The following is a 13,078-nucleotide window of genomic DNA, read 5'->3' on the forward strand; positions in this document are numbered from 1 at the left end:
GTGTGTCAGGTGCTGCGTGTGTGTCAGGTGCTGCGTGTGAGTGTATGCGCGTGTGTCAGGTCCGTGTTAGTGTCAGGTGCTGTGTGTGTGTGTCAGGTGCTGTGTGTGTGCGTGTGTGTCAGGTGCTGTGTGTGTGTGTGTGTGTGTCAGGTGCTGTGTGTGTGCGTGTGTGTGTGTGTGTGTGTGTCAGGTGCTGTGTGTGTGCGTGTGTGTCAGGCGCTGCATATGCGTATGCGTGTCAGGCGTTGCATGTCTGTGTGTGTCAGGCGCTGCGTGTCTGGGGGGGTGGCCGGACACACAGCAGAGAGGGGGGGGGTGGCTGGACACACAGCAGAGAGGGGAGGGTGACCGGACACACGGCAGGGAGGGGAGGGGGTAGGGGGTGGCCGAACACAGCAGGAAGAGGGGGGAGTTGCCGAACACACAGCAGGGGAGGGGAGGGGATGGTGGCCAGACAAACAGCAGGGGAGGGGAGGGGGGGGGGAGGGTAGGCCGGACACACAGCAGGTGAGGGGGGGGGGGCTGGACACACAGCAGGGAGGGGGGGTAGGCAGGACACACAGCAGGGGAGGGGAGGGTGGCCGGACAAACAGCAGGGAGGGGGGGGGGGTAGGCCGGACACACAGCAGGGGAGGGGGGTGGCTGGACACACAGCAGGTGAGGGGGGGGGGCTGGACACACAGCAGGTGAGGGGGGGGGGCTGGACACAGCAGGTGAGGGGGGGGGGCTGGACACACAGCAGGAGAGGGGGGGGGGGGCTGGACACAGCAGGTGAGGGGGGGGGGCTGGACACACAGCAGGTGAGGGGGGGCTGGACACACAGCAGGTGAGGGGGGCGGGGCTGGACACACAGCAGGTGAGGGGGAGGGGCTGGACACGCAGCAGGTGAGGGGGGGGGCTGGACACACATCAGGTGAGGGGGGGGGCTGGACACACAGCAGGTGAGGGGGGGGCTGGACACAGCAGGTGAGGGGGGGGGGGCTGGACACAGCAGGTGAGGGGGGGCTGGACACACAGCAGGTGAGGGGGGCGGGGCTGGACACACAGCAGGTGAGGGGGGGCTGGACACGCAGCAGGTGAGGGGGGGGCTGGACACGCAGCAGGTGAGGGGGGGGGCTGGACACGCAGCAGGTGAGGGGGGGGCTGGACACGCAGCAGGTGAGGGGGGGCTGGACACGCAGCAGGTGAGGGGGGGGGAAGCCGGACACACAGCAGGGTAGTGGAGGGTGGCCGGACACACAGCAGGGGAGGGGAGGGTGGCCGGACAAACAGCAGGGAGGGGGGGGTAGGCCGGACACACAGCAGGGGAGGAGGGGGGGGCTGGACACACAGCAGGTGAGGGGGGGGCTGGACACACAGCAGGTGAGGGGGGGTAGGCCGGACACACAGCAGGGAGGGGGGGGGGTAGGCCGCCGGACACACAGCAGGGGAGGGGAGGGTGGCCGGACAAACAGCAGGGAGGGGGGGGTGGGCCGGACACACAGCAGGTGAGGGGGGGGGGTGGCTGGACACACAGCAGGTGAGGGGGGGGGTCTGGACACACAGCAGGGAGGGGGGGGGGTAGGCCGGACAAACAGCAGGGAGGGGGGGGGTAGGCCGGACACACAGCAGGGAGGGGGGGGGGCTGGACACACAGCAGGGGGGGGGGTAGGCCAGACGCACAGCAGGTGAGGGAAGGGGTGGCTGGACACACAGCAGGGAGGGGGGGGAGGTAGGCCAGACGCACAGCAGGTGAGGAAAGGGGGGTGGCTGGACACACAGCAGGGAGGGGGGGGGGGGTAGGCCGGACACACAGCAGGTGAGGGGGGGGGCTGGACACACAGCAGGTGAGGGGGGGGGCTGGACACACAGCAGGTGAGGGGGGGGGTAGGCCGGACACACAGCAGGTGAGGGGGGGGTGGCTGGACACACAGCAGGGAGGGAAGGGGGTAGGGGGGTGGCCTTATTATAATAACCGTATGGGGGAGGAGTCTGCGGCGGTGGGTGAATGAGATGTGGGGGCAGGCTGCTAAGGGTGCAGGGGAGGAGGGGAAGGGAGCCGGATGGATCTGAATGTGAGCCGCACGTAAGGGACCATACTGATCCTCCCCACCTCAGCCCGCTGGTGCTGCTGCCTGACTTCTTCCGTGCAGCACAGCTGTCTTCTCCGGCTGCCGCTGCCGCTCCCGCACCCGCTTCAGGTGTGAGGGTACCACACCGCTCAGTAGGCAAGCGCTGTCAGTCAGGAGTCAGCGCTGCACCGGATGTCTCTTCTGGATGTCCTCTGACTTTCTCCTGCGGCGCAACTCCAGCTATTCCTCCCGCTGCTGCTCCCACTTCGGGTAAGGGGACCATATTGCTCAGTAGTGAGCACTTTCGGTAAGCCTGCGGCTGCTATGCCGCTACCGCTCTCCTCCACAGTCCTAATGGGTCGCTGCAGTCTGTAAGGGACCGCAGGTGCACACACCCAGGAACCGCTGGCTCTCCTCCTGCCGCCAGCAGCTACTTTTATAACCTCAGCCTGCACGAGACCCCTTCCCTCACTCACTCTCGCTCTCCTGGCGGCCACTGCGCAGCCGCAACAAATTGAAAAGCCCTATCTCTATAATGGGGCATATTTCTCTTAATTAAAAAAACCCTATAACTTTCTGAAAAACCACAACCCCAAAAGGCACTACACTGGGGCATACTCTATCTAGTAAAACAAACTCCAAGTCTTAATTCGTCCTCTATCCGGAGTTATGCCTTCCCAAAAAATATCTAATTCACTCTATAGGAAAACGGTGTCAAAAAGCCACAAAGGAAGTCACAGAAAAAAACTGACAGTTGGAACTTTAGGTTACTCCCAATTCCTCATTTTTTATTATTTTGCCCTGAAATTTGGCATGCAGCACCGGGTGACGATTCTACACGCCCAGGCCAAATTTCAGCTCAGTACGTCCAATCAGTTTTGAGGTGTAGCCCCTAAAACACCATGCCCCCATCTCAGAAGTTCCCTATGGGAGAATTCCGTTTGTTCGATTCAGCCTTAATATAAGGGCACGACCGTGCCCTTATAATATGTATCTATCTATCTATCTATCTATCTATCTATTGTATGTGTGTGTATATATACATCTATACATACATGCGCTAACACCTGGACATACACTGATGTACCCACACCTAATATCCATACATACACGCCCTGACACCTGGACATACACCAACATTCCCACACCTGCATCTATACATACACATGCTGACACCTGGACATACACCAACATACAAGCACCTGCATCTATATATACACGCGCTGACAAATGGACATACACCGACGTACCCACACTTGCATCTATACATACATGCACTGACATCTGGACATACAAGCACCTGCATCTATACATACACGCGCTGACACCTGAACCTACACTGACCTTCCCACACCTGCATCTATACATACACATTCTGACACCTGGACATACACAGACGTACCCACACCTGCATCTATACATACACGCGTTGACACCTGGACGTACACTGACGTACACACACCTACATCTATATATGCATGGATGCAAATGTGGGTACGTCTGTATACGTCCAGGTGTTAGCATGTGTATGTATAGATGTTAGGTGTGGGTACATCAGTGTATGTCCAGGTGTCAGCACATGTATGTATAGATTCACATGTGGGTAAGCCGGTGTACGTCCACGTGTCAGCATGTGTAGGTATAGATGCAGGTGTGGGTACGTTGGTGTACGTTTAGGGGTCAGCGTGTTAATGTATAGATGTTGGTGTGTGTATGTCAGTGTACGTACAGATATAGGTGTGTGTGTGTGTGTGTGTGTGTGTGTATGTATGTATGTATATGTATAGAGGAAGGTGTGATACATACATACATACATACATGATAGATAGATACATACATATATCACACACACGATAGATAGGATAGATAGATAGAACACATACATACAAGATAGATACATACATACATTATAGATACATATATATACACACACACACATACGATAGATAGATAGATAGATAGATAGATAGATAGATAGATAGATAGATAGATAGATAGATACATATATATATATATATCACAAACATATATGATTCATACATATATCACACACACATACATGATACATACATGAGAAAGACCTGGGATGGTGATGAGGCCAGGGCCCCCTGCTGATGTTGCGTTGAGGAAGGCAGTGTTCCAGGGCGGATGCCAGTCGGGGAGAGCGCCGCGCAGCCCTGGAAAAATACTGCTGAGGAGCTACATCTGGAAGAGCCCCTGGGAGGGAGAGTGCCACATGCCCCATCCTGCGCGGCAGACTCTGCAGGCCTGCACATGGGAAGGGAGGTCTCTGGCCACACGTACTCACCCTTCTGCTGAAGCCCCGCTGCTGTCCCCATCAGCGCTCTCCAGCGGGGAGTGGGGCCAGGATGAACCTCAACCTGTGAGAACTATCTTCATGATCAAGAGATCTCATATGCAAGATAAGTATGTGTTGGGATAGGGCTGGGGAGGGTGGCTGCTCGGGCACACCCCCGTCAAGTTAAGGAGATTAAACTGAGGAAGCACAAGGGAACTCTCGTCTGGGGACAACAACTGCAGGGAGACCACATCTTTTCAGATGAACATGGGAGGGCGGAAGGCTGCCTAATACTGAAGCACCCTCAGACATTAAACCATATGCAACAACTATTGCAAGCATTCCTGGGGGAAGGTCTGCAGCAGACGGATTTGCATACGGTGATGTCATCCAAGCAGTGGGCCAAAGTTGGCTGGAACCCTCATCTGTATATGAAAAGAGAAAAGGGGCATGCAGGGCATGGCGGCCTTTTGCGGCGCTTGGATAACCCCAAGTTTGCATTAAACACCCCCACCCTCCTTCGGTGTGGGGCTCATGTTGGCCATGCCCAAGCCCCTGAAGCATTCAAGCTGATTTCTTGCAGCAGCTGGGCACTGTAACAGCTTCAGAGCTGCTCTACAAGACAAGTAAAAGGGTGTGGGCCCTGCAGCACCACCTGTAGTTTGCATACACACATATATAGGACAGCATCTCTTATATGCCCCAGGGTCAATAAAATAGTATCCTTGTCTAGGCTATCCATCCCCTCAGATAAGGTATTTGTCCATGCCGCTACAGCACTACACACCCAGGCCGACGCAATTGCCGGTCTGAGTAAGGTACCTGAATGTGTATAAATGGACTTCAGGGTAATCTCCTGTTTGCGGTCAGCACACTCTTTGAGGGTAGCCGTATCCTGGGACGGGAGGGCTACCTTCTTGGATAAGCGTGTTAATGCTTTGTCCACCCTAGGGGAGGATTCCCATCGTAACCTATCCGTTGATGGGAAAGGATACGCCATAAGAATCCTTTTGGAAATCTGCAGTCTTTTATCTGGAGATTCCCAAGCTTTTTCACATAACTCGTTCAGCTCGTGTGAGGGGGGAAAGGTTACCTCAGGCTTCTTTCCCTTGTACATATGTACCCTCTTGTCAGCGTCAGGGGGTTCCTCTGTGATGTGCAAAACATCTTTTATTGCCATAATCATAAATCGAATGGATTTTGCCAATTTTGGCTGTAACTTTGCATCATCGTAATCGACACTGGAGTCAGAATCCGTGTCGGTATCTGTGTCAACAATCTGGGATAGTGGGCGCTTATGAGACCCTGACAGTCCCTACAACATAGGATCAGGCATGGGTTGAAACCCTGACTGTCCCAAAGCTTCTGCCTTGTCTAATCTTTTGTGCAATGAGTTTACACTAGCATTTAAAACATTCCACATATCCATCCAATCAGCTGTCGGCGGAGACACCACATTCATTTGCTCCCGCTCCTCTCTAATATAGCCTTCTTCCTCAGACATGTCGACACACGTGTACCGACACACTTCACACACAGGGAATGCTTTTTCTGAAGACAATTTCCCCACAAGGCCCTTTGGAGAGACAGAGAGTGAGTATGCCAGCACACCCCCCAGCGCTATATAACCCAGGAATAAAACAGTAACTTAATGTTTGCCCAGTAGTGCTGCTGTATGTAATTTGCGAATTATGTGCCCCCCCCCCCTCTTTTCAACCCTCTTGTCTAACGTGGTATAAGCAGGGTAGAGTCCGGGGAGCTTCCTCTCAGCGGTGCTGTGGAGAAAAAATGGCTCTGGTGAGTGCTGAGGGAGAAGCCCCGCCCCCTCGGAGGTGGGCTTCTGTCCCGCTTAAACTGTAAAATTGGTGGAGGCTTATACATATATAAAGTGCCCAGCTGTATATATGTTATATTTTATAACAAGGTCAATTACGTCCCTGGGTGGGATTGAACCACCAACCTTTTGGTTAATAGCCGTACACATTAACTGATTGCGCCACAGAGACACTTTGCTAAAAGTACATACTGACAAATGCTAATAAGCATTCATCTAAAACGTTTCCTAGAAAAACTTAAAAAAGTCAATAATCTGGAGAGTTTTTGTAAGATGTTTCTTCTATCAACCAACGAAGAAACACATTGGTACTTTCCCATGATGAGTGAGTGCTTCAGGATCTCTTGCACTTACATGTGCAGCAGAGTACTGCAATGGAAGCATGCTGGGCCCATAACCCAGAGGTAGGCAGATTGAAACTATTCTCTGCTATATGCATTTTTTTGTTTGTTAATTAAAGTAATCCAAAACTGGGATTGATATTTTGTCTCTTTTATTTTTACTTAAAGTACAATAACTTTTACCATTTTAATTTGTTTTAATAGTATATTGACAGTATTGTTTTCTTTCAAAAATCCACTTAATTTTCTTTACCCTATTATTAAAATGGTAATTGACAAAAACAAACTACATTGTCACCAGAAGAGCAATACAAAATGTACAAGTGATATATTAAAATCATCTTTCCAGCTTGAATTTCAATGATGCATTGGGGCAACGATTTTGTGAGAAACATCTTCACCCTTAAATAAAGATTTTCTTAATTCCTTACCTGTGTGCTAATTAGATATCACCTTGTTTTCACATTAAACAGACTTCCACATGAGAAAGCAGCAAGGATGCAGTGGCGTTAATGTTTCCTGGTGTCAACCTGTATTATTTCAGTAGACATTGAAATGAGGATGCATCTTGCTGCCTTTACAATTAAGCAAGTTTAATTTAGTAATAGGTGAAAAACCATCCTTACAAAGGTGTTAATCAGAGACTTGGCTTTGTGGACACTTTTCAGAGAACAAATTTGTTAGCATAAAAATAAAGCCAGAAAATAAAGAGCTGTTTAATCACTCAATTGGATTTTTCTGCCAGCATATTTTTTTTCTCTGCAACCCACTGCTAAATTGTGCTTCCTAGCTGTTTTTATAAAATCACTAAATCAAATCTAACTCTGATTACATCAGAGAAGGCCAGGTACCCTACACCATAACAGGGGGTTTGAAATTTTGACTTGTCTACTTAAAGATCACCAAAATCTGATAACAAGGTCAATTAGGTCCCTGGGTGGGATTGAACCACCAACCTTTTGGTTAATAGCCGTACATACTAACTGATTGCGCCACAGAGACACTTTGCAAAAGTTCATACTGACAAAGGCTAATAAGCATTCATCTAAAACGTTTCCTAGAAAAACTTTAAAAAGTCAATAATCTGGAGAGTTTTTGTAAGATGTTTCTTCCATCAACCAACGAAGAAACACATTGGTACTTTCCCATGATGAGTGAGTGCTTCAGGATCTCTTGCACTTACATGTGCAGCAGAGTACTGCAATGGAAGCATGCTGGGCCCATAACCCAGAGGTAGGCAGATTGAAACTATCCTCTGCTATATGCATTTTTTTTTGTTAATTAAAGTAATCCAAAACTGGGATTGATATTTTGGCTCTTTTATTTTTACTTAAAGTACAATAACTTTTACCATTTTAATTTGTTTTAATAGTATATTGACAGTATTGTTTTCTTTCAAAAATCCACTTCATTTTCTTTACCCTATTATTAAAATGGTAATTGACAAAAACAAACTACATTGTCACCAGAAGAGCAATACAAAATGTACAAGTGATATATTAAAATCATCTTTCCAGCTTGAATTTCAATGATGCATTGGGGCAACGATTTTGTGAGAAACATCTTCACCCTTAAATAAAGATTTTCTTAATTCCTTACCTGTGTGCTAATTAGATATCACCTTGTTTTCACATTAAACAGACTTCCACATGAGAAAGCAGCAAGGATGCAGTGGCGTTAATGTTTCCTGGTGTCAACCTGTATTATTTCAGTAGACATTGAAATGAGGATGCATCTTGCTGCCTTTCCAATGAAGCAAGTTTAATTTAGTAATAGGTGAAAAACCATCCTTACAAAGGTGTTATTCAGAGACTTGGCTTTGTGGACACTTTTCAGAGAACAAATTTGTTAGCATAAAAATAAAGCCAGAAAATAAAGAGCTGTTTAATCACGCAATTTGATTTTTTTGCCAGCATATTTCTTTTTCTCTGCAACCCACTGCTAAATTGTGCTTCCTAGATGTTTTTATAAAATCACTGAATCAAATCTAACTCTGATTACATCAGAGAAGGCCAGGTACCCTACACCATAACAGGGGGTATGAAATTTGACTTGTCTACTTAAAGATCACCAAAATCTGATAACAAGGTCAATTACGTCCCTGGGTGGGATTGAACCACCAACCTTTTGGTTAATAGCCGTACACACTAACTGATTGCGCCACAGAGACACTTTGCTAAAAGTACATACTGACAAATGCTAATAAGCATTCATCTAAAACGTTTCCTAGAAAAACTTAAAAAAGTCAATAATCTGGAGAGTTTTTGTAAGATGTTTCTTCTATCAACCAACGAAGAAACACATTGGTACTTTCCCATGATGAGTGAGTGCTTCAGGATCTCTTGCACTTACATGTGCAGCAGAGTACTGCAATGGAAGCATGCTGGGCCCATAACCCAGAGGTAGGCAGATTGAAACTATTCTCTGCTATATGCATTTTTTTGTTTGTTAATTAAAGTAATCCAAAACTGGGATTGATATTTTGTCTCTTTTATTTTTACTTAAAGTACAATAACTTTTACCATTTTAATTTGTTTTAATAGTATATTGACAGTATTGTTTTCTTTCAAAAATCCACTTAATTTTCTTTACCCTATTATTAAAATGGTAATTGACAAAAACAAACTACATTGTCACCAGAAGAGCAATACAAAATGTACAAGTGATATATTAAAATCATCTTTCCAGCTTGAATTTCAATGATGCATTGGGGCAACGATTTTGTGAGAAACATCTTCACCCTTAAATAAAGATTTTCTTAATTCCTTACCTGTGTGCTAATTAGATATCACCTTGTTTTCACATTAAACAGACTTCCACATGAGAAAGCAGCAAGGATGCAGTGGCGTTAATGTTTCCTGGTGTCAACCTGTATTATTTCAGTAGACATTGAATTGAGGATGCATCTTGCTGCCTTTCCAATTAAGCAAGTTTAATTTAGTAATAGGTGAAAAACCATCCTTACAAAGGTGTTAATCAGAGACTTGGCTTTGTGGACACTTTTCAGAGAACAAATTTGTTAGCATAAAAATAAAGCCAGAAAATAAAGAGCTGTTTAATCACTCAATTGGATTTTTCTGCCAGCATATTTTTTTTCTCTGCAACCCACTGCTAAATTGTGCTTCCTAGCTGTTTTTATAAAATCACTAAATCAAATCTAACTCTGATTACATCAGAGAAGGCCAGGTACCCTACACCATAACAGGGGGTATGAAATTTTGACTTGTCTACTTAAAGATCACCAAAATCTGATAACAAGGTCAATTAGGTCCCTGGGTGGGATTGAACCACCAACCTTTTGGTCAATAGCCGTACATACTAACTGATTGCGCCACAGAGACACTTTGCAAAAGTTCATACTGACAAAGGCTAATAAGCATTCATCTAAAACGTTTCCTAGAAAAACTTTAAAAAGTCAATAATCTGGAGAGTTTTTGTAAGATGTTTCTTCCATCAACCAACGAAGAAACACATTGGTACTTTCCCATGATGAGTGAGTGCTTCAGGATCTCTTGCACTTACATGTGCAGCAGAGTACTGCAATGGAAGCATGCTGGGCCCATAACCCAGAGGTAGGCAGATTGAAACTATCCTCTGCTATATGCATTTTTTTTTGTTAATTAAAGTAATCCAAAACTGGGATTGATATTTTGGCTCTTTTATTTTTACTTAAAGTACAATAACTTTTACCATTTTAATTTGTTTTAATAGTATATTGACAGTATTGTTTTCTTTCAAAAATCCACTTCATTTTCTTTACCCTATTATTAAAATGGTAATTGACAAAAACAAACTACATTGTCACCAGAAGAGCAATACAAAATGTACAAGTGATATATTAAAATCATCTTTCCAGCTTGAATTTCAATGATGCATTGGGGCAACGATTTTGTGAGAAACATCTTCACCCTTAAATAAAGATTTTCTTAATTCCTTACCTGTGTGCTAATTAGATATCACCTTGTTTTCACATTAAACAGACTTCCACATGAGAAAGCAGCAAGGATGCAGTGGCGTTAATGTTTCCTGGTGTCAACCTGTATTATTTCAGTAGACATTGAAATGAGGATGCATCTTGCTGCCTTTCCAATGAAGCAAGTTTAATTTAGTAATAGGTGAAAAACCATCCTTACAAAGGTGTTATTCAGAGACTTGGCTTTGTGGACACTTTTCAGAGAACAAATTTGTTAGCATAAAAATAAAGCCAGAAAATAAAGAGCTGTTTAATCACGCAATTTGATTTTTTTGCCAGCATATTTCTTTTTCTCTGCAACCCACTGCTAAATTGTGCTTCCTAGATGTTTTTATAAAATCACTGAATCAAATCTAACTCTGATTACATCAGAGAAGGCCAGGTACCCTACACCATAACAGGGGGTTTGAAATTTTGACTTGTCTACTTAAAGATCACCAAAATCTGATCACAAGGTCAATTAGGTCCCTGGGTGGGATTGAACCACCAACCTTTTGGTTAATAGCCGTACATACTAACTGATTGCGCCACAGAGACACTTTGCGAAAGTCCATACTGACAAAGGCTAATAAGCATTCATCTAAAACGTTTCCTAGAAACACTTTAAAAAGTCAATAATCTGGAGAGTTTTTGTAAGATGTTTCTTCCATCAACCAACGAAGAAACACATTGGTACTTTCCCATGATGAGTGAGTGCTTCAGGATCTCTTGCACTTACATGTGCAGCAGAGTACTGCAATGGAAGCATGCTTGGCCCATAACCCAGAGGTAGGCAGATTGAAACTATCCTCTGCTATATGCATTTTTTTTGTTAATTAAAGTAATCCAAAACTGGGATTGATATTTTGTCTCTTTTATTTTTACTAAAAGTACAATAACTTTTACCATTTTAATTTGTTTTAATAGTATATTGACAGTATTGTTTTCTTTCAAAAATCCACTTCATTTTCTTTACCCTATTATTAAAATGGTAATTGACAAAAACAAACTACATTGTCACCAGAAGAGCAATACAAAATGTACAAGTGATATATTAAAATCATCTTTCCAGCTTGAATTTCAATGATGCATTGGGTCAATAATTTTGTGAGAAACATCTTCACCCTTAAATAAAGATTTTCTTAATTCCTTACCTGTGTGCTAATTAGATATCACCTTGTTTTCACATTAAACAGACTTCCACATGAGAAAGCAGCAAGGATGCAGTGGCGTTAATGTTTCCTGGTGTCAACCTGTATTATTTCAGTAGACATTGAAATGAGGATGCATCTTGCTGCCTTTCCAATGAAGCAAGTTTAATTTAGTAATAGGTGAAAAACCATCCTTACAAAGGTGTTATTCAGAGACTTGGCTTTGTGGACACTTTTCAGAGAACAAATTTGTTAGCATAAAAATAAAGCCAGAAAATGAAGAGCTGTTTAATCACGCAATTTGATTTTTTTGCCAGCATATTTCTTTTTCTCTGCAACCCACTGCTAAATTGTGCTTCCTAGATGTTTTTATAAAATCACTGAATCAAATCTAACTCTGATTACATCAGAGAAGGCCAGGTACCCTACACCATAACAGGGGGTATGAAATTTGACTTGTCTACTTAAAGATCACCAAAATCTGATAACAAGGTCAATTACGTCCCTGGGTGGGATTGAACCACCAACCTTTTGGTTAATAGCTGTACACACTAACTGATTGCGCCACAGAGACACTTTGCTAAAAGTACATACTGACAAATGCTAATAAGCATTCATCTAAAACGTTTCCTAGAAAAACTTAAAAAAGTCAATAATCTGGAGAGTTTTTGTAAGATGTTTCTTCTATCAACCAACGAAGAAACACATTGGTACTTTCCCATGATGAGTGAGTGCTTCAGGATCTCTTGCACTTACATGTGCAGCAGAGTACTGCAATGGAAGCATGCTGGGCCCATAACCCAGAGGTAGGCAGATTGAAACTATTCTCTGCTATATGCATTTTTTTGTTTGTTAATTAAAGTAATCCAAAACTGGGATTGATATTTTGTCTCTTTTATTTTTACTTAAAGTACAATAACTTTTACCATTTTAATTTGTTTTAATAGTATATTGACAGTATTGTTTTCTTTCAAAAATCCACTTAATTTTCTTTACCCTATTATTAAAATGGTAATTGACAAAAACAAACTACATTGTCACCAGAAGAGCAATACAAAATGTACAAGTGATATATTAAAATCATCTTTCCAGCTTGAATTTCAATGATGCATTGGGGCAACGATTTTGTGAGAAACATCTTCACCCTTAAATAAAGATTTTCTCAATTCCTTACCTGTGTGCTAATTAGATATCACCTTGTTTTCACATTAAACAGACTTCCACATGAGAAAGCAGCAAGGATGCAGTGGCGTTAATGTTTCCTGGTGTCAACCTGTATTATTTCAGTAGACATTGAAATGAGGATGCATCTTGCTGCCTTTCCAATTAAGCAAGTTTAATTTAGTAATAGGTGAAAAACCATCCTTACAAAGGTGTTAATCAGAGACTTGGCTTTGTGGACACTTTTCAGAGAACAAATTTGTTAGCATAAAAATAAAGCCAGAAAATG

The sequence above is a fragment of the Pseudophryne corroboree genome, unplaced genomic scaffold, assembly GCF_028390025.1.
Source record: "Pseudophryne corroboree isolate aPseCor3 unplaced genomic scaffold, aPseCor3.hap2 scaffold_321, whole genome shotgun sequence".
Classification (NCBI taxonomy): domain Eukaryota; kingdom Metazoa; phylum Chordata; class Amphibia; order Anura; family Myobatrachidae; genus Pseudophryne; species Pseudophryne corroboree.